The sequence below is a fragment of the Pristiophorus japonicus genome, chromosome 4 (genome assembly GCF_044704955.1).
Source record: "Pristiophorus japonicus isolate sPriJap1 chromosome 4, sPriJap1.hap1, whole genome shotgun sequence".
Taxonomy (NCBI): domain Eukaryota; kingdom Metazoa; phylum Chordata; class Chondrichthyes; family Pristiophoridae; genus Pristiophorus; species Pristiophorus japonicus.
The window spans coordinates 295,811,779-295,837,180 of record NC_091980.1 but is presented as its reverse complement, the minus strand read 5'-3'; the positions used below and the strand labels follow the sequence as shown (position 1 = coordinate 295,837,180).

Sequence of the window (25,402 nt, the reverse complement as noted above, 5' to 3'; positions counted from 1 at the left end):
TCGTGTCTCTGGACTAGGGTTGGGGTAATGTGATGTCGTGTCTCTGGGCTAGGGTTGGGGTAATGTGATGTAGTGTCTCTGGGCTAGGGTTGGGGTAATGTGATGTAGTGTCTCTGGACTAGGGTTGGGGTAATGTGATGTAGTGTCTCTGGACTAGGGTTGGGGTAATGTGATGTAGTGTCTCTGGGCTAGGGTTGGGGTAATGTGATGTAGTGTCTCTGGACTAGGGTTGGGGTAATGTGATGTAGTGTCTCTGGACTAGGGTTGAGGTAATGTGATGTAGTGTCTCTGGACTAGGGTTGGGGTAATGTGATGTCGTGTCTCTGGGCTAGGGTTGGGGTAATGTGATGTAGTTTCTCTGGACTAGGGTTGGGGCAATGTGATGTCGTGTCTCTGGGCTTGGGTTGGGGTAATGTGATGTCGTGTCTCTGGACTAGGGTTGGGGTAATGTGGTGCAGTGTCTGTGGACTAGGGTTGGGGCAATGTGATGTCGTGTCTCTGGACTAGGGTTGGGGTAATGTAATGCAGTGTCTCTGGACTAGGGTTGGGGTAATGTGATGTAGTGTCTCTGGCTCGGGTTTGGGTAATGTAATGCAGTGTCTCTGGACTAGGGTTGTGGTAATAGTGATGTCGTGTCTCTGGGCTAGGGTTGGGGCAATGTGTTGTAGTGTCTCTGGACTAGGGTTGGGGCAATGTGATGCAGTGTCTCTGGACTAGGGTTGTGGTAATAGTGATGTCGTGTCTCTGGGCTAGGGTTGGGGCAATGTGATGTAGTGTCTCTGGGCTAGGGTTGGGGTAATGTGATGCAGTGTCTCTCGACTAGGGTTGGGGTAATGTGATGTCGTGTCTTTGGACTAGGGTTGGTGCAATGTGATGTAGTGTCTCTGAACTAAGGTTGGGGTAATGTGATGTCGTGTCTCTGGACTAGGGTTGGAGTAATGTGATGTAGTGTCTCTGGAGTAGGGTTGGGGTAATGTGATGCAGTGTCTCTGGACTAGGGTTGGGGCAATGTGATGCAGTGTCTCTGGACTAGGGTTGTGGAAATAGTGATGTCGTGTCTCTGGGCTAGGGTTGGGGCAATGTGATGTAGTGTCTCTGGACTAGGGTTGGGGCAATATGATGCAGTGTCTCTCGACCAGGGTTGGGGTAATGTGATGTCGTGTCTCTGGACGAGGGTTGGGGTAATGTGATGTAGTGTCTCTGGGCTAGGGTTGGGGTAATGTGATGTAGTGTCTCTGGACTAGGGTTGGGGCAATTTGATGTCGTGTCTCTGGACTAGGGTTGGGGTAATGTGATGTCGTGTCTTTGGACTAGGGTTGGTGCAATGTGATGCAGTGTCTCTGAACTAAGGTTGGGGTAATGTGATGTCGTGTCTCTGGACTAGAGTTGGAGTAATGTGATACAGTGTCTCTGGACTAGGGTTGGGGTAATGTGATGTCGTGTCTCTGGGCTCGGGTTGGGGTAATGTGATGCAGTGTCTCTGGGCTCGGGTTGGGGTAATGTGATGCAGTGTCTCTGGACTAGGGTTGGGGTAATGTGATGTAGTGTCTCTGGGCTAGGGTTGGGGTAATGTGATGCAGTGTCTCTGGACTAGGGTTGGGGTAATGTGATGTATTGTCTCTGGACTAGGGTTGGGGCAATGTGATGTAGTGTCTTTGGACTAGGGTTGGGGTAATGTGATACAGTGTCTCTGGACTCGGGTTGGGGTAATGTGATGTAGTGTCTCTGGACTAGGGTTGGGGTAATGTGATGCAGTGTCTCTGGACTAGGGTTGGGGTCATGTGATGTAGTGTCTCTGGGCTAGGGTTGGGTAATGTGATATAGTGTCTCTGGACTAGGGTTGGGTTAATGTGATGTTGTGTCTCTGGACTAGGATTGGGGTAATGTGATGTAGTGTCTCTGGACTAGGGTTTGGGTAATGTGATGCAGTGTCTCTGGACTAGGGTTGGGGTAATGTGATGTCGTGTCTCTGGGCTAGGGTTGGGGTAATGTGATGTCGTGTCTCTGGATTAGGGTTGGGTAATGTGATGCCGTGTCTCTGGGCTAGGGTTGGGGTAATGTGATGTCGTGTCTCTGGACTAGGGTTGTGGTAATGTGATGTAGTGTCTCTGGATTTGGGTTGGGTAATGTCATGTAGTGTCTCTGGACTAGGGTTGGGTAATGTGATGCCGTGTCTCTGGGCTAGGGTTGGGGTAATGTGATGTCGTGTCTCTGGATTAGGGTTGGGTAATGTGAGGTAGTGTCTCTGGACTAGGGTTGTGGTAATGTGATGCAGTGTCTATGGACTAGGGTTGGGGTAATGTGATGCCGTGTCTCTGGACGAGGGTTGGGGTAATGTGATGTCGTGTCTCTGGTCTAGGGTTGGGTAATGTGATGTCGTGTCTCTGGACTAGGGTTGGGGTCATGTGATGCCGTGTCTCTGGACTAGGGTTGGGGTAATGTGATGTTGTGTCTCTGGACTAGGGTTGGGGCAATGTGATGTCGTGTCTCTGGATTAGGGTTGGGTCATGTGATGCCGTGTCTCTGGACTCGGGTTGGGGCAATGTGATGCCGTGTCTCTGGACTAGGGTTGGGGTAATGTGATGCCGTGTCTCTGGACTAGGGTTGGGTAATGTGATGTCGTGTCTCTGGACTAGGGTTGGGGTCATGTGATGCCGTGTCTCTGGACTAGGGTTGGGGTAATGTGATGTCGTGTCTCTGGACTAGAGTTGAGCTAATGTGATGTAGTGTCTCTGGACTAGGGTTGGGGCAATGTGATGTCGTGTCTTTGGACTAGGGTTGGGGTAATGTGATGTCGTGTCTCTGGACTAGGATGGGGTAATGTGATGTCGTGTCTCTGGACTAGGGTTGGGGTAATGTGATATCGTGCCTCTGGACTAGGGTTGAGCTAATGTGATGTCGTGTCTCTGGACTAGGGTTGGGGTAATGTGATGTAGTGTCTCTGGGCTAGGGTTGGGGTTATGTGATGTAGTGTCTCTGGGCTAGGGTTGGGGCAATGTGATGTCGTGTCTCTGGGCTAGGGTTGGGGTAATGTGATTTAGTGTCTCTGGGCTAGGGTTGGGGCAATGTGATGTCGTGTCTCTGGACTAGGGTTGGGGCAATGTGATGCAGTGTCTCTGGACTAGGGTTGTGGTAATAGTGATGTCGTGTCTCTGGGCTAGGGTTGGGGCAATGTGATGTAGTGTCTCTGGGCTAGGGTTGGGGTAATGTGATGTAGTGTCTCTGGACTAGGGTTGGGGTAATGTAATGCAGTGTCTCTGGACTAGGGTTGTGCTAACAGTGATGTCGTGTCTCTGGGCTAGGGTTGGGGCAATGTGATGTCGTGTCTCTGGACGAGGGTTGGTGCAAAGTGATGCAGTGTCTCTGGACTAGGGTTGGGGTAATGTGATGTAGTGTCTCTGGACTAGGGTTGGGGTAATGTGATGTAGTGTCTCTGGATTAGGGTTGGGTAATGTGAGGTAGTGTCTCTGGACTAGGGTTGTGGTAATGTGATGCAGTGTCTATGGACTAGGGTTGGGGTAATGTGATGCCGTGTCTCTGCACGAGGGTTGGGGTAATGTGATGTCGTGTCTCTGGTCTAGGGTTGGGTAATGTGATGTCGTGTCTCTGGACTAGGGTTGGGGTCATGTGATGCCGTGTCTCTGGACTAGGGTTGGGGTAATGTGATGTTGTGTCTCTGGACTAGGGTTGGGGCAATGTGATGTCGTGTCTCTGGATTAGGGTTGGGTCATGTGATGCCGTGTCTCTGGACTCGGGTTGGGGCAATGTGATGCCGTGTCTCTGGACTAGGGTTGGGGTAATGTGATGCCGTGTCTCTGGACTAGGGTTGGGTAATGTGATGTCGTGTCTCTGGACTAGGGTTGGGGTCATGTGATGCCGTGTCTCTGGACTAGGGTTGGGGTAATGTGATGTCGTGTCTCTGGACTAGAGTTGAGCTAATGTGATGTCGTGTCTCTGGACTAGGGTTGGGGTAATGTGATGTCGTGTCTCTGGACTAGAGTTGAGCTAATGTGATGTAGTGTCTCTGGACTAGGGTTGGGGCAATGTGATGTCGTGTCTTTGGACTAGGGTTGGGGTAATGTGATGTCGTGTCTCTGGACTAGGATGGGGTAATGTGATGTCGTGTCTCTGGACTAGGGTTGGGGTAATGTGATATCGTGCCTCTGGACTAGGGTTGAGCTAATGTGATGTCGTGTCTCTGGACTAGGGTTGGGGTAATGTGATGTAGTGTCTCTGGACTAGGGTTGGGGTAATGTGATGTAGTGTCTCTGGACTAGGGTTGGGGTAATGTGATGTAGTGTCTCTGGGCTAGGGTTGGGGTAATGTGATGCAGTGTCTCTGGACTAGGGTTGGGGTAATGTGATGTAGTGTCTCTGGACTAGGGTTGAGGTAATGTGATGTCGTGTCTCTGGACTAGGGTTGGGGTAATGTGATGTAGTGTCTCTGGGCTAGGGTTGGGGTTATGTGATGTAGTGTCTCTGGGCTAGGGTTGGGGCAATGTGATGTCGTGTCTCTGGGCTAGGGTTGGGGTAATGTGATGTAGTGTCTCTGGGCTAGGGTTGGGGCAATGTGATGCCGTGTCTCTGGGCTAGGGTTGTGGTAATAGTGATGTCGTGTCTCTGGGCTAGGGTTGGGGCAATGTGATGTAGTGTCTCTGGGCTAGGGTTGGGGTAATGTGATGTAGTGTCTCTGGACTAGGGTTGGGGTAATGTAATGCAGTGTCTCTGGACTAGGGTTGTGGTAACAGTGAGGTCGTGTCTCTGGGCTAGGGTTGGGGCAATGTGATGTCGTGTCTCTGGACGAGGGTTGGTGCAAAGTGATGCAGTGTCTCTGGACTAGGGTTGGGGTAATGTGATGTAGTGTCTCTGGACTAGGGTTGGGGTAATGTGATGTAGTGTCTCTGGGCTAGGGTTGGGGTAATGTGATGTAGTGTCTCTGGACTAGGGTTGTGGTAATGTGATGTAGTGTATCTGGACTAGGGTTGGGGCAATGTGATGTCGTGTCTCTGGACTAGGGTTGGGGTAATGTGATGTCGTGTCTTTGGACTAGGGTTGGGGTAATGTAATGTCGTGTCTCTGGACTAGGGTTGGGTAATGTGATGTAGTGTCTCTGGACTAGGGTTGGGTAATGTGATGCCGTGTCTCTGGACGAGGGTTGGTGCAATGTGATGCAGTGTCTCTGGACTAGGGTTGGGGTAATGTGATGTAGTGTCTCTGGACTAGGGTTGGGGTAATGTGATGTAGTGTCTCTGGGCTAGGGTTGGGGTAATGTGATGTAGTGTCTCTGGACTAGGGTTGTGGTAATGTGATGTAGTGTCTCTGGACTAGGGTTGGGGCAATGTGATGCAGTGTCTCTGGACTAGGGTTGGGGTAATGTGAAGTCGTGTCTCTGGGCTAGGGTTGGGGCAATGTGATGTAGTGTCTCTGGACTAGGGTTGGGTCATGTGATGCCGTGTCTCTGGACTTGGGTTGGGGCAATGTGATGCCGTGTCTCTGGACTAGGGTTGGGGTAATGTGATGCCATGTCTCTGGACTAGGGTTGGGTAATGTGATGTCGTGTCTCTGGACTAGGGTTGGGGTCATGTGATGCCGTGTCTCTGGACTAGGGTTGGGGTAATGTGATGTCGTGTCTCTGGACTAGAGTTGAGCTAATGTGATGTCGTGTCTCTGGACTAGGGTTGGGGCAATGTGATGTCGTGTCTCTGGACTAGGGTTGGGGTAATGTGATGCAGTGTCTCTGGACTAGGGTTGGGGTCATGTGATGTCGTGTCTCTGGACTAGGGTTGGGGTAATGTGATGTCGTGTCTCTGGACTCGGGTTGGGTAATGTGATGTCGTGTCTCTGGACTAGGGTTGGGGTCATGTGATGCCGTGTCTCTGGACTAGGGTTGGGGTAATGTGATGTAGTGTCTCTGGACTAGGGTTGGGGCAATGTGATGTCGTGTCTTTGGACTAGGGTTGGGGTAATGTGATGTCGTTTCTCTGGACTAGGATGGGGTAATGTGATGTCGTGTCTCTGGACTAGGGTTGGGGTAATGTGATATCGTGCCTCTGGACTAGGGTTGAGCTAATGTGATGTCGTGTCTCTGGACTAGGGTTGGGGTAATGTGATGTAGTGTCTCTGGACTAGGGTTGGGGTAATGTGATGTAGTGTCTCTGGACTAGGGTTGGGGTAATGTGATGTAGTGTCTCTGGGCTAGGGTTGGGGTAATGTGATGCAGTGTCTCTGGACTAGGGTTGGGGTAATGTGATGTAGTGTCTCTGGACTAGGGTTGAGGTAATGTGATGTCGTGTCTCTGGACTAGGGTTGGGGTAATGTGATGTAGTGTCTCTGGGCTAGGGTTGGGGTTATGTGATGTAGTGTCTCTGGGCTAGGGTTGGGGCAATGTGATGTCGTGTCTCTGGGCTAGGGTTGGGGTAATGTGATGTAGTGTCTCTGGACTAGGGTTGGGGTAATGTGGTGCAGTGTCTCTGGACTAGGGTTGGGGCAATGTGATGTCGTGTCTCTGGACTAGGGTTGGGGTAATGTAATGCAGTGTCTCTGGACTAGGGTTGGGGTAATGTGATGTAGTGTCTCTGGGCTAGGGTTGGGGTAATGTAATGCTGTGTCTCTGGACTAGGGTTGTGGTAATAGTGATGTCGTGTCTCTGGGCTAGGGTTGGGGCAATGTGATGTCGTGTCTCTGGACTCGGGTTGGGGCAATGTGATGCAGTGTCTCTGGACTAGGGTTGTGGTAATAGTGATGTCGTGTCTCTGGGCTAGGGTTGGGGCAATGTGATGTAGTGTCTCTGGGCTAGGGTTGGGGTAATGTGATGTAGTGTCTCTGGACTAGGGTTGGGGTAATGTAATGCAGTGTCTCTGGACTAGGGTTGTGGTAACAGTGATGTCGTGTCTCTGGGCTCGGGTTGGGGCAATGTGATGTCGTGTCTCTGGACGAGGGTTGGTGCAATGTGATGCAGTGTCTCTGGACTAGGGTTGGGGTAATGTGATGTAGTGTCTCTGGACTAGGGTTGGGGTAATGTGATGTAGTGTCGCTGGGCTAGGGTTGGGGTAATGTGATGTAGTGTCTCTGGACTAGGGTTGTGGTAATGTGATGTAGTGTATCTGGACTAGGGTTGGGGCAATGTGATGTCGTGTCTCTGGACTAGGGTTGGGGTAATGTGATGTAGTGTCTCTGGACTAGGGTTGTGGTAATGTGATGTAGTGTATCTGGACTAGGGTTGGGGTAATGTGATGTAGTGTCTCTGGACTAGGGTTGGGTAATGTGATGCCGTGTCTCTGGACGAGGGTTGGTGCAATGTGATGCAGTGTCTCTGGACTAGGGTTGGGGTAATGTGATGTAGTGTCTCTGGACTAGGGTTGGGGTAATGTGATGTAGTGTCTCTGGGCTAGGGTTGGGGTAATGTGATGTAGTGTCTCTGGACTAGGGTTGTGGTAATGTGATGTAGTGTCTCTGGACTAGGGTTGGGTAATGTGATGCCGTGTCTCTGGACGAGGGTTGGGGCAATGTGATGCAGTGTCTCTGGACTAGGGTTGGGGTAATGTGATGTCGTGTCTCTGGGCTAGGGTTGGGGTAATGTGATGTAGTGTCTCTGGACTAGGGTTGGGTAATGTGATGTAGTGTCTCTGGACTAGGGTTGGGTAATGTGATGCCGTGTCTCTGGGCTAGGGTTGGGGTAATGTGATGTCGTGTCTCTGGATTAGGGTTGGGTAATGTGATGTAGTGTCTCTGGACTAGGGTTGTGGTAATGTGATGCAGTGTCTCTGGACTAGGGTTGGGGTAATGTCATGCCGTGTCTCTGGACGAGGGTTGGGGTAATGTGATGTCGTGTCTCTGGTCTAGGGTTGGGTAATGTGATGTCGTGTCTCTGGACTAGGGTTGGGGTCATGTGATGCCGTGTCTCTGGACTAGGGTTGGGGTAATGTGATGTTGTGTCTCTGGACTAGGGTTGGGGCAATGTGATGTCGTGTCTCTGGATTAAGGTTGGGTCATGTGATGCCGTGTCTCTGGACTCGGGTTGGGGCAATGTGATGCCGTGTCTCTGGACTAGGGTTGGGGTAATGTGATGCCGTGTCTCTGGACTAGGGTTGGGTAATGTGATGTCGTGTCTCTGGACTAGGGTTGGGGTCATGTGATGCCATGTCTCTGGACTAGGGTTGGGGTAATGTGATGTCGTGTCTCTGGACTAGAGTTGAGCTAATGTGATGTAGTGTCTCTGGACTAGGGTTGGGGCAATGTGATGTCGTGTCTCTGGACTAGGGTTGGGGTAATGTGATGTCGTGTCTCTGGACTAGGATGGGGTAATGTGATGTCGTGTCTCTGGACTAGGGTTGGGGTAATGTGATATCGTGCCTCTGGACTAGGGTTGAGCTAATGTGATGTCGTGTCTCTGGACTAGGGTTGGGGTAATGTGATGTAGTGTCTCTGGACTAGGGTTGGGGTAATGTGATGTAGTGTCTCTGGACTAGGGTTGGGGTAATGTGATGTAGTGTCTCTGGGCTAGGGTTGGGGTAATGTGATGCAGTGTCTCTGGACTAGGGTTGGGGTAATGTGATGTAGTGTCTCTGGACTAGGGTTGAGGTAATGTGATGTCGTGTCTCTGGACTAGGGTTGGGGTAATGTGATGTAGTGTCTCTGGGCTAGGGTTGGGGTTATGTGATGTAGTGTCTCTGGGCTAGGGTTGGGGCAATGTGATGTCGTGTCTCTGGGCTAGGGTTGGGGTAATGTGATGTAGTGTCTCTGGACTAGGGTTGGGGTAATGTCGTGCAGTGTCTCTGGACTAGGGTTGGGGCAATGTGATGTCGTGTCTCTGGACTAGGGTTGGGGTAATGTAATGCAGTGTCTCTGGACTAGGGTTGGGGTAATGTGATGTAGTGTCTCTGGGCTAGGGTTGGGGCAATGTGATGTAGTGTCTCTGGGCTAGTGATGGGGTAATGTGATGTAGTGTCTCTGGACTAGGGTTGTGGTAATAGTGATGTCGTGTCTCTGGGCTAGGGTTGGGGCAATGTGATGTAGTGTCTCTGGGCTAGGGTTGGGGCAATGTGATGCAGTGTCTCTGGACTAGGGTTGTGGTAATAGTGATGTCGTGTCTCTGGGCTAGGGTTGGGGCAATGTGATGTAGTGTCTCTGGGCTAGTGATGGGGTAATGTGATGTAGTGTCTCTGGACTAGGGTTGGGGTAATGTAATGCAGTGTCTCTGGACTAGGGTTGTGGTAATAGTGATGTCGTGTCTCTGGGCTAGGGTTGGGGCAATGTGATGTCGTGTCTCTGGACGAGGGTTGGTGCAATGTGATGCAGTGTCTCTGGACTAGGGTTGGGGTAATGTGATGTAGTGTCTCTGGACTAGGGTTGTGGTAATGTGATGTAGTGTCTCTGGACTAGGGTTGGGGCAATGTGATGTCGTGTCTCTGGACTAGGGTTGGGGTAATGTGATGTCGTGTCTTTGGACTAGGGTTGGGGTAATGTAATGTCGTGTCTTTGGACTGGGGTTGGGGCGATGTGATGTAGTGTCTCTGGCCTAGGGTTGGGGTAATGTGATGTCGTGTCTCTGGACTAGGGTTGGAGTAATGTGATGTCGTGTCTCTGGACTAGGGTTGGGGTAATGTGATGCAGTGTCTCTAGACTAGGGTTGGGGTAATGTGATGTCGTGTCTCTGGGCTAGGGTTGGGGTAATGTGATGCAGTGTCTCTGGACTAGGGTTGGGGTAATGTGATGTAGTGTCTCTGGGCTCGGGTTGGGGTAATGTGATGCAGTGTCTCTGGACTAGGGTTGGGGTAATGTGATGTAGTGTCTCTGGACTAGTGTTGGGGCAATGTGATGTAGTGTCTTTGGACTAGGGTTGGGGTCATGTGATGTAGTGTCTCTGGACTAGGGTTGGGGTAATGTGATGCAGTGTCTCTGGACTAGGGTTGGGGTAATGTGATGTAGTGTCTCTGGGCTAGGGTTGGGTAATGTGATGTAGTGTCTCTGGACTAGGGTTGGGGTAATGTGATGTTGTGTCTCTGGACTAGGGTTGGGGTAATGTGATGTAGTGTCTCTGGACTCGGGTTGGGGTAATGTGATGCAGTGTCTCTGGACTAGGGTTGGGGTAATGTGATGTCGTGTCTCTGGTCTAGGGTTGGGTAATGTGATGTCGTGTCTCTGGACTAGGGTTGGGGTCATGTGATGCCGTGTATCTGGACTAGGGTTGGGGTAATGTGATGTTGTGTCTCTGGACTAGGGTTGGGGCAATGTGATGTCGTGTCTCTGGACTAGGGTTGGGGTCATGTGATGCCGTGTCTATGGACTAGGGTTGGGGCAATGTGATGCCGTGTCTCTGGACTCGGGTTGGGGTAATGTGATGCCGTGTCTCTGGACTAGGGTTGGGTAATGTGATGTAGTGTCTCTGGGCTAGGGTTGGGGTAATGTGATGCAGTGTCTCTGGACTAGGGTTGGGGTAATGTGATGTAGTGTCTCTGGACTAGTGTTGGGGCAATGTGATGTAGTGTCTTTGGACTAGGTTTGGGGTCATGTGATGTAGTGTCTCTGGACTAGGGTTGGGGTAATGTGATGCAGTGTCTCTGGACTAGGGTTGGGTAATGTGTTGTAGTGTCTCTGGGCTAGGGTTGGGTAATGTGATGTAGTGTCTCTGGACTAGGGTTGGGGTAATGTGATGTTGTGTCTCTGGACTAGGGTTGGGGTAATGTGATGTAGTGTCTCTGGACTCGGGTTCGGGTAATGTGATGCAGTGTCTCTGGACTAGGGTTGGGGTAATGTGATGTCGTGTCTCTGGACTAGGGTTGGGGTAATGTGATGTAGTGTCTCTGGACTAGGGTTGGGTAATGTGATGTAGTGTCTCTGGATTAGGGTTGGGTAATGTGATGTCGTGTCTCTGGGCTAGGGTTGGGGTAATGTGATGTTGTGTCTCTGGGCTAGGGTTGGGGTAATGTGATGCAGTGTCTCTGGACTAGGGTTGGGGTCATGTGATGCCGTGTCTATGGACTGGGGTTGGGGCAATGTGATGCCGTGTCTCTGGACTAGGGTTGGGGTAATGTGATGCCGTGTCTCTGGACTAGGGTTGGGTAATGTGATGTCGTGTCTCTGGACTAGGGTTGTGGTCATGTGATGCCGTGTCTCTGGACTAGGGTTGGGGTTATGTGATGCAGTGTCTCTGGACTAGGGTTGGGGTAATGTGATGCCGTGTCTCTGGATGAGGGTTGGGGTAATGTGATGTCGTGTCTCTGGTCTAGGGTTGGGTAATGTGATGTCGTGTCTCTGGACTAGGGTTGGGGTCATGTGATGCCGTGTCTCTGGACTAGGGTTGGGGTAATGTGATGTTGTGTCTCTGGACTAGGGTTGGGGCAATGTGATGTCGTGTCTCTGGATTAAGGTTGGGTCATGTGATGCCGTGTCTCTGGACTCGGGTTGGGGCAATGTGATGCCGTGTCTCTGGACTAGGGTTGGGGTAATGTGATGCCGTGTCTCTGGACTAGGGTTGGGTAATGTGATGTCGTGTCTCTGGACTAGGGTTGGGGTCATGTGATGCCGTGTCTCTGGACTAGGGTTGGGGTAATGTGATGTCGTGTCTCTGGACTAGAGTTGAGCTAATGTGATGTAGTGTCTCTGGACTAGGGTTGGGGCAATGTGATGTCGTGTCTCTGGACTAGGGTTGGGGTAATGTGATGTCGTGTCTCTGGACTAGGGTTGGGTAATGTGATGTCGTGTCTCTGGACTAGGGTTGGGGTCATGTGATGCCGTGTCTCTGGACTAGGGTTGGGGTAATGTGATGTCGTGTCTCTGGACTAGAGTTGAGCTAATGTGATGTAGTGTCTCTGGACTAGGGTTGGGGCAATGTGATGTCGTGTCTTTGGACTAGGGTTGGGGTAATGTGATGTCGTTTCTCTGGACTAGGATGGGGTAATGTGATGTCGTGTCTCTGGACTAGGGTTGGGGTAATGTGATATCGTGCCTCTGGACTAGGGTTGAGCTAATGTGATGTCGTGTCTCTGGACTAGGGTTGGGGTAATGTGATGTAGTGTCTCTGGACTAGGGTTGGGGTAATGTGATGTAGTGTCTCTGGACTAGGGTTGGGGTAATGTGATGTAGTGTCTCTGGGCTAGGGTTGGGGTAATGTGATGCAGTGTCTCTGGACTAGGGTTGGGGTAATGTGATGTAGTGTCTCTGGACTAGGGTTGAGGTAATGTGATGTCGTGTCTCTGGACTAGGGTTGGGGTAATGTGATGGCGTGTCTCTGGGCTAGGGTTGGGGTTATGTGATGTAGTGTCTCTGGGCTAGGGTTGGGGCAATGTGATGTCGTGTCTCTGGGCTAGGGTTGGGGTAATGTGATGTAGTGTCTCTGGACTAGGGTTGGGGTAATGTGGTGCAGTGTCTCTGGACTAGGGTTGGGGCAATGTGATGTCGTGTCTCTGGACTAGGGTTGGGGTAATGTAATGCAGTGTCTCTGGACTAGGGTTGGGGTAATGTGATGTAGTGTCTCTGGGCTAGGGTTGGGGTAATGTAATGCTGTGTCTCTGGACTAGGGTTGTGGTAATAGTGATGTCGTGTCTCTGGGCTAGGGTTGGGGCAATGTGATGTAGTGTCTCTGGACTAGGGTTGGGGCAATGTGATGCAGTGTCTCTGGACTAGGGTTGTGGTAATAGTGATGTCGTGTCTCTGGGCTAGGGTTGGGGCAATGTGATGTAGTGTCTCTGGGCTAGGGTTGGGGTAATGTGATGTAGTGTCTCTGGACTAGGGTTGGGGTAATGTAATGCAGTGTCTCTGGACTAGGGTTGTGGTAACAGTGATGTCGTGTCTCTGGGCTCGGGTTGGGGCAATGTGATGTCGTGTCTCTGGACGAGGGTTGATGCAATGTGATGCAGTGTCTCTGGACTAGGGTTGGGGTAATGTGATGTAGTGTCTCTGGACTAGGGTTGGGGTAATGTGATGTAGTGTCTCTGGGCTAGGGTTGGGGTAATGTGATGTAGTGTCTCTGGACTAGGGTTGTGGTAATGTGATGTAGTGTATCTGGACTAGGGTTGGGGCAATGTGATGTCGTGTCTCTGGACTAGGGTTGGGGTAATGTGATGTCGTGTCTTTGGACTAGGGTTGGGGTAATGTAATGTCGTGTCTCTGGACTAGGGTTGGGTAATGTGATGTAGTGTCTCTGGACTAGGGTTGGGTAATGTGATGCCGTGTCTCTGGACGAGGGTTGGTGCAATGTGATGCAGTGTCTCTGGACTAGGGTTGGGGTAATGTGATGTAGTGTCTCTGGACTAGGGTTGGGGTAATGTGATGTAGTGTCTCTGGGCTAGGGTTGGGGTAATGTGATGTAGTGTCTCTGGACTAGGGTTGTGGTAATGTGATGTAGTGTCTCTGGACTAGGGTTGGGGCAATGTGATGCAGTGTCTCTGGACTAGGGTTGGGGTAATGTGATGTCGTGTCTCTGGGCTAGGGTTGGGGTAATGTGATGTAGTGTCTCTGGACTAGGGTTGGGTAATGTGATGTAGTGTCTCTGGACTCGGGTTGGGTAATGTGATGCCGTGTCTCTGGGCTAGGGTTGGGGTAATGTGATGTCGTGTCTCTGGATTAGGGTTGGGTAATGTGATGTAGTGTCTCTGGACTAGGGTTGTGGTAATGTGATGCAGTGTCTCTGGACTAGGGTTGGGGTAATGTCATGCCGTGTCTCTGGACGAGGGTTGGGGTAATGTGATGTCGTGTCTCTGGTCTAGGGTTGGGTAATGTGATGTCGTGTCTCTGGACTAGGGTTGGGGTCATGTGATGCCGTGTCTCTGGACTAGGGTTGGGGTAATGTGATGTTGTGTCTCTGGACTAGGGTTGGGGCAATGTGATGTCGTGTCTCTGGATTAAGGTTGGGTCATGTGATGCCGTGTCTCTGGACTCGGGTTGGGGCAATGTGATGCCGTGTCTCTGGACTAGGGTTGGGGTAATGTGATGCCGTGTCTCTGGACTAGGGTTGGGTAATGTGATGTCGTGTCTCTGGACTAGGGTTGGGGTCATGTGATGCCGTGTCTCTGGACTAGGGTTGGGGTAATGTGATGTCGTGTCTCTGGACTAGAGTTGAGCTAATGTGATGTAGTGTCTCTGGACTAGGGTTGGGGCAATGTGATGTCGTGTCTCTGGACTAGGGTTGGGGTAATGTGATGTCGTGTCTCTGGACTAGGATGGGGTAATGTGATGTCGTGTCTCTGGACTAGGGTTGGGGTAATGTGATATCGTGCCTCTGGACTAGGGTTGAGCTAATGTGATGTCGTGTCTCTGGACTAGGGTTGGGGTAATGTGATGTAGTGTCTCTGGACTAGGGTTGGGGTAATGTGATGTAGTGTCTCTGGACTAGGGTTGGGGTAATGTGATGTAGTGTCTCTGGGCTAGGGTTGGGGTAATGTGATGCAGTGTCTCTGGACTAGGGTTGGGGTAATGTGATGTAGTGTCTCTGGACTAGGGTTGAGGTAATGTGATGTCGTGTCTCTGGACTAGGGTTGGGGTAATGTGATGTAGTGTCTCTGGGCTCGGGTTGGGGTTATGTGATGTAGTGTCTCTGGGCTAGGGTTGGGGCAATGTGATGTCGTGTCTCTGGGCTAGGGTTGGGGTAATGTGATGTAGTGTCTCTGGACTAGGGTTGGGGTAATGTGGTGCAGTGTCTCTGGACTAGGGTTGGGGCAATGTGATGTCGTGTCTCTGGACTAGGGTTGGGGTAATGTAATGCAGTGTCTCTGGACTAGGGTTGGGGTAATGTGATGTAGTGTCTCTGGGCTAGGGTTGGGGTAATGTAATGCTGTGTCTCTGGACTCGGGTTGTGGTAATAGTGATGTCGTGTCTCTGGGCTAGGGTTGGGGCAATGTGATGTAGTGTCTCTGGACTAGGGTTGGGGCAATGTGATGCAGTGTCTCTGGACTAGGGTTGTGGTAATAGTGATGTCGTGTCTCTGGACTAGGGTTGGGGCAATGTGATGTCGTGTCTCTGGGCTAGGGTTGGGGTAATGTGATGTAGTGTCTCTGGACTAGGGTTGGGGTAATGTAATGCAGTGTCTCTGGACTAGGGTTGTGGTAATAGTGATGTCGTGTCTCTGGGCTAGGGTTGGGGCAATGTGATGTCGTGTCTCTGGACGAGGGTTGGTGCAATGTGATGCAGTGTCTCTGGACTAGGGTTGGGGTAACGTGATGTAGTGTCTCTGGACTAGGGTTGTGGTAATGTGATGTAGTGTCTCTGGACTAGGGTTGGGGCAATGTGATGTCGTGTCTCTGGACTAGGGTTGGGGTAATGTGATGTCGTGTCTTTGGACTAGGGTTGGGGTAATGTAATGTCGTGTCTTTGGACTGGGGTTGGGGCGATGTGATGTAGTGTCTCTGGCCTAGGGTTGGGGTAATGTGATGTCGTGTCTCTGGACTAGGGTTGGAGTAATGTGATGTCGTGTCTCTGGACTAGGGTTGGGGTAATGTGATGCAGTGTCTCTGGACTAGGGTTGGGGTAATGTGATGTCGTGTCTCTGGGCTAGGGTTGGGGTAATGTGATGCAGTGTCTCTGGACTAGGGTTGGGGTAATGTGATGTAGTGTCTCTGGGCTAGGGTTGGGTAATGTGATGTAGTGTCTCTGGACTAGGGTTGGGGTAATGTGATTTTGTGTCTCTGGACTAGGGTTGGGGTAATGTGATGTAGTGTCTCTGGACTCGGGTTGGGGTAATGTGATGCAGTGTCTCTGGACTAGGGTTGGGGTAATGTGATGTCGTGTCTCTGGTCTAGGGTTGGGTAATGTGATGTCGTGTCTCTGGACTAGGGTTGGGGTCATGTGATGCCGTGTATCTGGACTAGGGTTGGGGTAATGTGATGTTGTGTCTCTGGACTAGGGTTGGGGCAATGTGATGTCGTGTCTCTGGACTAGGGTTGGGGTCATGTGATGCCGTGTCTATGGACTAGGGTTGGGGCAATGTGATGCCGTGTCTCTGGACTCGGGTTGGGGTAATGTGATGCCGTGTCTCTGGACTAGGGTTGGGTAATGTGATGTAGTGTCTCTGGGCTAGGGTTGGGGTAATGTGATGCAGTGTCTCTGGACTAGGGTTGGGGTAATGTGATGTAGTGTCTCTGGACTAGTGTTGGGGCAATGTGATGTAGTGTCTTTGGACTAGGGTTGGGGTCATGTGATGTAGTGTCTCTGGACTAGGGTTGGGGTAATGTGATGCAGTGTCTCTGGACTAGGGTTGGGTAATGTGTTGTAGTGTCTCTGGGCTAGGGTTGGGTAATGTGATGTAGTGTCTCTGGACTAGGGTTGGGGTAATGTGATGTTGTGTCTCTGGACTAGGGTTGGGGTAATGTGATGTAGTGTCTCTGGACTAGGGTTCGGGTAATGTGATGCAGTGTCTCTGGACTAGGGTTGGGGTAATGTGATGTCGTGTCTCTGGGCTAGGGTTGGGGTAATGTGATGTAGTGTCTCTGGACTAGGGTTGGGTAATGTGATGTAGTGTCTCTGGACTAGGGTTGGGTAATGTGATGTCGTGTCTCTGGGCTAGGGTTGGGGTAATGTGATGTTGTGTCTCTGGGCTAGGGTTGGGGTAATGTGATGCAGTGTCTCTGGACTAGGGTTGGGGTCATGTGATGCCGTGTCTATGGACTGGGGTTGGGGCAATGTGATGCCGTGTCTCTGGACTAGGGTTGGGGTAATGTGATGCCGTGTCTCTGGACTAGGGTTGGGTAATGTGATGTCGTGTCTCTGGACTAGGGTTGGGGTCATGTGATGCCGTGTCTCTGGACTAGGGTTGGGGTTATGTGATGCAGTGTCTCTGGACTAGGGTTGGGGTAATGTGATGCCGTGTCTCTGGATGAGGGTTGGGGTAATGTGATGTCGTGTCTCTGGTCTAGGGTTGGGTAATGTGATGTCGTGTCTCTGGACTAGGGTTGGGGTCATGTGATGCCGTGTCTCTGGACTAGGGTTGGGGTAATGTGATGTTGTGTCTCTGGACTAGGGTTGGGGCAATGTGATGTCGTGTCTCTGGATTAAGGTTGGGTCATGTGATGCCGTGTCTCTGGACTCGGGTTGGGGCAATGTGATGCCGTGTCTCTGGACTAGGGTTGGGGTAATGTGATGCCGTGTCTCTGGACTAGGGTTGGGTAATGTGATGTCGTGTCTCTGGACTAGGGTTGGGGTCATGTGATGCCGTGTCTCTGGACTAGGGTTGGGGTAATGTGATGTCGTGTCTCTGGACTAGAGTTGAGCTAATGTGATGTAGTGTCTCTGGACTAGGGTTGGGGCAATGTGATGTCGTGTCTCTGGACTAGGGTTGGGGTAATGTGATGTCGTGTCTCTGGACTAGGGTTGGGTAATGTGATGTCGTGTCTCTGGACTAGGGTTGGGGTCATGTGATGCCGTGTCTCTGGACTAGGGTTGGGGTAATGTGATGTCGTGTCTCTGGACTAGAGTTGAGCTAATGTGATGTAGTGTCTCTGGACTAGGGTTGGGGCAATGTGATGTCGAGTCTTTGGACTCGGGTTGGGGTAATGTGATGTCGTTTCTCTGGACTAGGATGGGGTAATGTGATGTCGTGTCTCTGGACTAGGGTTGGGGTAATGTGATATCGTGCCTCTGGACTAGGGTTGGGGTAATGTGATGTAGTGTCTCTGGACTAGGGTTGGGGTAATGTGATGTAGTGTCTCTGGACTAGGGTTGGGGTAATGTGATATCGTGCCTCTGGACTAGGGTTGGGGTAATGTGATGTAGTGTCTCTGGACTAGGGTTGGGGTAATGTGATGTCGTGTCTCTGGACTAGGGTTGGGGTAATGTGATGTAGTGTCTCTGGACTAGGGTTGGGGTAATGTGATGTAGTGTCTCTGGACTAGGGTTGGGGTAATGTGATGTAGTGTCTCTGGGCTAGGGTTGGGGTAATGTGATGCAGTGTCTCTGGACTAGGGTTGGGGTAATGTGATGTAGTGTCTCTGGACTAGGGTTGGGGTAATGTGATGTAGTGTCTCTGGACTAGGGTTGGGGTAATGTGATATCGTGCCTCTGGACTAGGGTTGGGGTAATGTGATGTAGTGTCTCTGGACTAGGGTTGGGGTAATGTGATGTCGTGTCTCTGGACTAGGGTTGGGGTAATGTGATGTAGTGTCTCTGGACTAGGGTTGGGGTAATGTGATGTAGTGTCTCTGGACTAGGGTTGGGGTAATGTGATGTAGTGTCTCTGGGCTAGGGTTGGGGTAATGTGATGCAGTGTCTCTGGACTAGGGTTGGGGTAATGTGATGTAGTGTCTCTGGACTAGGGTTGAGGTAATGTGATGTCGTGTCTCTGGACTAGGGTTGGGGTAATGTGATGTAGTGTCTCTGGACTAGGGTTGGGGCAATGTGATGTCGTGTCTCTGGACTAGGGTTGGGGTAATGTAATGCAGTGTCTCTGGACTAGGGTTGGGGTAATGTGATGTAGTGTCTCTGGGCTAGGGTTGGGGTAATGTAATGCTGTGTCTCTGGACTAGGGTTGTGGTAATAGTGATGTCGTGTCTTTGGGCTAGGGTTGGGGCAATGTGATGTAGTGTCTCTGGACTAGGGTTGGGGCAATGTGATGCAGTGTCTCTGGACTAGGGTTGTGGTAATAGTGATGTCGTGTCTCTGGGCTAGGGTTGGGGCAATGTGATGTAGTGTCTCTGGGCTAGGGTTGGGGTAATGTGATGTCGTGTCTCTGGACTAGGGTTGGGGTAATGTAATGCAGTGTCTCTGGACTAGGGTTGTGGTAACAGTGATGTCGTGTCTCTGGGCTAGGGTTGGGGCAATGTGATGTCGTGTCTCTGGACGAGGGTTGGTGCAATGTGATGCAGTGTCTCTGGACTAGGGTTGGGGTAATGTGATGTAGTGTCTCTGGACTAGGGTTGGGGTAATGTGATGTAGTGTCTCTGGGCTAGGGTTGGGGTAATGTGATGTAGTGTCTCTGGACTCGGGTTGTGGTAATGTGATGTAGTGTATCTGGACTAGGGTTGGGGCAATGTGATGTCGTGTCTCTGGACTTGGGTTGGGGTAATGTGATGTCGTGTCTTTGGACTAGGGTTGGGGTAATGTAATGTCGTGTCTCTGGACTAGGGTTGGGTAATGTGATGTAGTGTCTCTGGACTAGGGTTGGGTAATGTGATGCCGTGTCTCTGGACGAGGGTTGGTGCAATGTGATGCAGTGTCTCTGGACTAGGGTTGGGGTAATGTGATGTAGTGTCTCTGGACTAGGGTTGGGGTAATGTGATGTAGTGTCTCTGGGCTAGGGTTGGGGTAATGTGATGTAGTGTCTCTGGACTAGGGTTGTGGTAATGTGATGTAGTGTCTCTGGACTAGGGTTGGGGCAATGTGATGCAGTGTCTCTGGACTAGGGTTGGGGTAATGTGATGTCGTGTCTCTGGGCTAGGGTTGGGGTAATGTGATGTAGTGTCTCTGGACTAGGGTTGGGTAATGTGATGTAGTGTCTCTGGACTAGGGTTGGGTAATGTGATGCCGTGTCTCTGGGCTAGGGTTGGGGTAATGTGATGTCGTGTCTCTGGATTAGGGTTGGGTAATGTGATGTAGTGTCTCTGGACTAGGGTTGTGGTAATGTGATGCAGTGTCTCTGGACTAGGGTTGGGGTAATGTCATGCCGTGTCTCTGGACGAGGGTTGGGGTAATGTGATGTCGTGTCTCTGGTCTAGGGTTGGGTAATGTGATGTCGTGTCTCTGGACTAGGGTTGGGGTCATGTGATGCCGTGTCTCTGGACTAGGGTTGGGGTATTGTGATGTTGTGTCTCTGGACTAGGGTTGGGGCAATGTGATGTCGTGTCTCTGGATTAAGGTTGGGTCATGTGATGCCGTGTCTCTGGACTCGGGTTGGGGCAATGTGATGCCGTGTCTCTGGACTAGGGTTGGGGTAATGTGATGCCGTGTCTCTGGACTAGGGTTGGGTAATGTGATGTCGTGTCTCTGGACTAGGGTTGGGGTCATGTGATGCCGTGTCTCTGGACTAGGGTTGGGGTAATGTGATGTCGTGTCTCTGGACTAGAGTTGAGCTAATGTGATGTAGTGTCTCTGGACTAGGGTTGGGGCAATGTGATGTCGTGTCTCTGGACTAGGGTTGGGGTAATGTGATGTCGTGTCTCTGGACTAGGATGGGGTAATGTGATGTCGTGTCTCTGGACTAGGGTTGGGGTAATGTGATATCGTGCCTCTGGACTAGGGTTGAGCTAATGTGATGTCGTGTCTCTGGACTAGGGTTGGGGTAATGTGATGTAGTGTCTCTGGACTAGGGTTGGGGTAATGTGATGTAGTGTCTCTGGACTAGGGTTGGGGTAATGTGATGTCGTGTCTCTGGGCTAGGGTTGGGGCAATGTGATGTCGTGTCTCTGGACGAGGGTTGGTGCAATGTGATGCAGTGTCTCTGGACTAGGGTTGGGGTAATGTGATGTAGTGTCTCTGGACTAGGGTTGGGGTAATGTGATGTAGTGTCTCTGGGCTAGGGTTGGGGTAATGTGATGTAGTGTCTCTGGACTCGGGTTGTGGTAATGTGATGTAGTGTATCTGGACTAGGGTTGGGGCAATGTGATGTCGTGTCTCTGGACTTGGGTTGGGGTAATGTGATGTCGTGTCTTTGGACTAGGGTTGGGGTAATGTAATGTCGTGTCTCTGGACTAGGGTTGGGTAATGTGATGTAGTGTCTCTGGACTAGGGTTGGGTAATGTGATGCCGTGTCTCTGGACGAGGGTTGGTGCAATGTGATGCAGTGTCTCTGGACTAGGGTTGGGGTAATGTGATGTAGTGTCTCTGGACTAGGGTTGGGGTAATGTGATGTAGTGTCTCTGGGCTAGGGTTGGGGTAATGTGATGTAGTGTCTCTGGACTAGGGTTGTGGTAATGTGATGTAGTGTCTCTGGACTAGGGTTGGGGCAATGTGATGCAGTGTCTCTGGACTAGGGTTGGGGTAATGTGATGTCGTGTCTCTGGGCTAGGGTTGGGGTAATGTGATGTAGTGTCTCTGGACTAGGGTTGGGTAATGTGATGTAGTGTCTCTGGACTAGGGTTGGGTAATGTGATGCCGTGTCTCTGGGCTAGGGTTGGGGTAATGTGATGTCGTGTCTCTGGATTAGGGTTGGGTAATGTGATGTAGTGTCTCTGGACTAGGGTTGTGGTAATGTGATGCAGTGTCTCTGGACTAGGGTTGGGGTAATGTCATGCCGTGTCTCTGGACGAGGGTTGGGGTAATGTGATGTCGTGTCTCTGGTCTAGGGTTGGGTAATGTGATGTCGTGTCTCTGGACTAGGGTTGGGGTCATGTGATGCCGTGTCTCTGGACTAGGGTTGGGGTATTGTGATGTTGTGTCTCTGGACTAGGGTTGGGGCAATGTGATGTCGTGTCTCTGGATTAAGGTTGGGTCATGTGATGCCGTGTCTCTGGACTCGGGTTGGGGCAATGTGATGCCGTGTCTCTGGACTAGGGTTGGGGTAATGTGATGCCGTGTCTCTGGACTAGGGTTGGGTAATGTGATGTCGTGTCTCTGGACTAGGGTTGGGGTCATGTGATGCCGTGTCTCTGGACTAGGGTTGGGGTAATGTGATGTCGTGTCTCTGGACTAGAGTTGAGCTAATGTGATGTAGTGTCTCTGGACTAGGGTTGGGGCAATGTGATGTCGTGTCTCTGGACTAGGGTTGGGGTAATGTGATGTCGTGTCTCTGGACTAGGATGGGGTAATGTGATGTCGTGTCTCTGGACTAGGGTTGGGGTAATGTGATATCGTGCCTCTGGACTAGGGTTGAGCTAATGTGATGTCGTGTCTCTGGACTAGGGTTGGGGTAATGTGATGTAGTGTCTCTGGACTAGGGTTGGGGTAATGTGATGTAGTGTCTCTGGACTAGGGTTGGGGTAATGTGATGTAGTGTCTCTGGGCTAGGGTTGGGGTAATGTGATGTAGTGTCTCTGGACTAGGGTTGAGGTAATGTGATGTCGTGTCTCTGGACTAGGGTTGGGGTAATGTGATGCAGTGTCTCTGGGCTAGGGTTGGGGTTATGTGATGTAGTGTCTCTGGGCTAGGGTTGGGGCAATGTGATGTCGTGTCTCTTGGCTAGGGTTGGGGTAATGTGATGTAGTGTCTCTGGACTAGGGTTGGGGTAATGTGGTGCAGTGTCTCTGGACTAGGGTTGGGGCAATGTGATGTCGTGTCTCTGGACTAGGGTTGGGGTAATGTAATGCAGTGTCTCTGGACTAGGGTTGGGGTAATGTGATGTAGTGTCTCTGGGCTAGGGTTGGGGTAATGTAATGCTGTGTCTCTGGACTCGGGTTGTGGTAATAGTGATGTCGTGTCTCTGGGCTAGGGTTGGGGCAATGTGATGTAGTGTCTCTGGACTAGGGTTGGGGCAATGTGATGCAGTGTCTCTGGACTAGGGTTGTGGTAATAGTGATGTCGTGTCTCTGGGCTAGGGTTGGGGCAATGTGATGTAGTGTCTCTGGGCTAGGGTTGGGGTAATGTGATGTAGTGTCTCTGGACTAGGGTTGGGGTAATGTAATGCAGTGTCTCTGGACTAGGGTTGTGGTAATAGTGATGTCGTGTCTCTGGGCTAGGGTTGGGGCAATGTGATGTCGTGTCTCTGGACGAGGGTTGGTGCAATGTGATGCAGTGTCTCTGGACTAGGGTTGGGGTAATGTGATGTAGTGTCTCTGGACTAGGGTTGTGGTAATGTGATGTAGTGTCTCTGGACTAGGGTTGGGGCAATGTGATGTCGTGTCTCTGGACTAGGGTTGGGTTAATGTGATGTCGTGTCTTTGGACTAGGGTTGGGGTAATGTAATGTCGTGTCTTTGGACTGGGGTTGGGGCGATGTGATGTAGTGTCTCTGGCCTAGGGTTGGGGTAATGTGATGTCGTGTCTCTGGACTAGGGTTGGAGTAATGTGATGTCGTGTCTCTGGACTAGGGTTGGGGTAATGTGATGCAGTGTCTCTGGACTAGGGTTGGGGTAATGTGATGTCGTGTCTCTGGGCTAGGGTTGGGGTAATGTGATGCAGTGTCTCTGGACTAGGGTTGGGGTAATGTGATGTAGTGTCTCTGGGCTCGGGTTGGGGTAATGTGATGCAGTGTCTCTGGACTAGGGTTGGGGTAATGTGATGTAGTGTCTCTGGACTAGTGTTGGGGCAATGTGATGTAGTGTCTTTGGACTAGGGTTGGGGTCATGTGATGTAGTGTCTCTGGACTAGGGTTGGGGTAATGTGATGCAGTGTCTCTGGACTAGGGTTGGGGTAATGTGATGTAGTGTCTCTGGGCTAGGGTTGGGTAATGTGATGTCGTGTCTCTGGACTAGGGTTGGGGTAATGTGATGTTGTGTCTCTGGACTAGGGTTGGGGTAATGTGATGTAGTGTCTCTGGACTCGGGTTGGGGTAATGTGATGCAGTGTCTCTGGACTAGGGTTGGGGTAATGTGATGTCGTGTCTCTGGTCTAGGGTTGGGTAATGTGATGTCGTGTCTCTGGACTAGGGTTGGGGTCATGTGATGCCGTGTATCTGGACTAGGGTTGGGGTAATGTGATGTTGTGTCTCTGGACTAGGGTTGGGGCAATGTGATGTCGTGTCTCTGGGCTAGGGTTGGGGTCATGTGATGCCGTGTCTATGGACTAGGGTTGGGGCAATGTGATGCCGTGTCTCTGGACTCGGGTTGGGGTAATGTGATGCCGTGTCTCTGGACTAGGGTTGGGTAATGTGATGTAGTGTCTCTGGGCTAGGGTTGGGGTAATGTGATGCAGTGTCTCTGGACTAGGGTTGGGGTAATGTGATGTAGTGTCTCTGGACTAGTGTTGGGGCAATGTGATGTAGTGTCTTTGGACTAGGGTTGGGGCAATGTGATGCAGTGTCTGTGGGCTACATATAATGGAGTAGCAGCGGTCCTTCAAATGAGCCTGTGCTATGTGACCTTACTCATGTCACCCTGCCCCCTCCCCTGCTGCTCACCACTTGTCTGTTGTTTTCTATTTCCAGATGAGGAGTACCATGCACCACATTCTCCAATGGAAGCCTCCACCTCGGTCCATAATATGGGGCTGGAGGAGGGGGACGAGGGTAAGGCCGAGGACAAGGAACTTCCATGAGAGGAGCCTACCTATTCCGGGTGGTGGTGGGGGGAGGGGGGGGCAGCTGGTGCACTTGACACCTCTTTTTGCTCTGTCCAAGGAACAAGCATTCTCGGGCTTTAATCCATCCGAGGCTCCTGGGACTCATCCCGTGCAACAGAGCACCACTGGGGTTAAATCCCGTATGCCGTCTCTTCGGAGGGTGAGTTGGCAAAGCTGGTCTGCTGACAGACAGGCGGACGCACAACTGGGCATGTTGGGATGGTCCAGGGAGAGCGTCCAGCTCAGCCGACAGCTCCTGGAGCTCTTGGGCCGGATTCCCGCAAGCCTTGTCGCACTATCCGCGGACTAGATGGATTGTCCGTGCGAGCCACGAAACCAGTGAGGCTGTCACTGCCCACGCGCAATTGATGGCCTCCATCAGTGACACTGCAGTCTCCAGTGTCACACTCAGACCCACACCATCTGTGACTGGCGAGGCCGAGCATGAGGCTCACCACTCAGAAGCTGGGCCTTCTGTACCCCGAGCTTCTCCAGGGGATCCACACATGGCGTCTCCATTGTCTCTCCCCCCAATACAGCAGCACTCTGGCCGCCTTGCTGCACGAACTCTTGGTGCCAGCTTGGGTAGGGTCATGACGCAAGGGAGGGGGGTTAGGGTGAGGCGGGGGGGAGGAGGAGGGGCTGGAGGTAAAGACGTTCGGTGCAGGGGTTGTTGTTATTTTGTTGCTGTTGCTTTTTTATAAAAGTTTTTAAAGTTTCGCAATTCACAATAATGTTTAATACATTTTATTCAAGTTACAATATTTAATACATGTTATTCAAGTTACAATGTTTAATAAATTCTTTTGTTCACCTTAACTATTCCTCTCTAGTGTCTCATTTGCAGAATAAGAGGGGGATTAGTCAACATGGTGGGACAGAGTGGCCAGGCAACGATCAAACCTGCTGTTCACTCTTCAAGCAAAGCGTTGAATTATGAGCTGCTGGCGTAAGGGTTTTTGCAGCAGTGAAAGCTCCACGAGGCCTCCCCTGTGGTGGTGGTGGTGGCATGGGTTCCGCGCCAGGCTCCTCATCCTCCTCCTCATCCTCATCCTTGTCCTCCTCCTCCTCCTCCCCATCCGTTCCTCTCTCTTGTGGTGGTCCTGCAGTCCCCAGTGGCAATTCCTGTCCCACCATGATGGCTAAGTTGTGTAGCATGCAGCACACCACAATGAACTCAGTGACTTGCTGAGGGCAGTATTGGAGGCAGCCTGCAGAATGGTCTAGGCATCGGAAGCGCTGCTTGAGCGCTCCAATTGTTTTTTCGACGATGTTGCGTGTGGCCTAATGGCTCTCATTGTACCGATGCTCGGCTTCTGTCTGAGGGTT

The 25,402-nt window shown here is 51.3% G+C and overlaps 1 long non-coding RNA gene across 1 annotated transcript in view; it reads left to right on the top strand.

Moving 5' to 3' along the window:
• LOC139262387 (uncharacterized) overlaps nucleotides 1–24,028 on the top strand; it is a 32,208-nt gene extending 8,180 nt beyond the window's left edge. The window contains exon 3 of the long non-coding RNA XR_011592963.1: nucleotides 23,940–24,028. This is a non-coding gene — a long non-coding RNA (uncharacterized lncRNA). The remainder of the gene's footprint in view (nucleotides 1–23,939) is intronic.
• The last annotated feature ends 1,374 nt before the right edge of the window (nucleotides 24,029–25,402 follow it).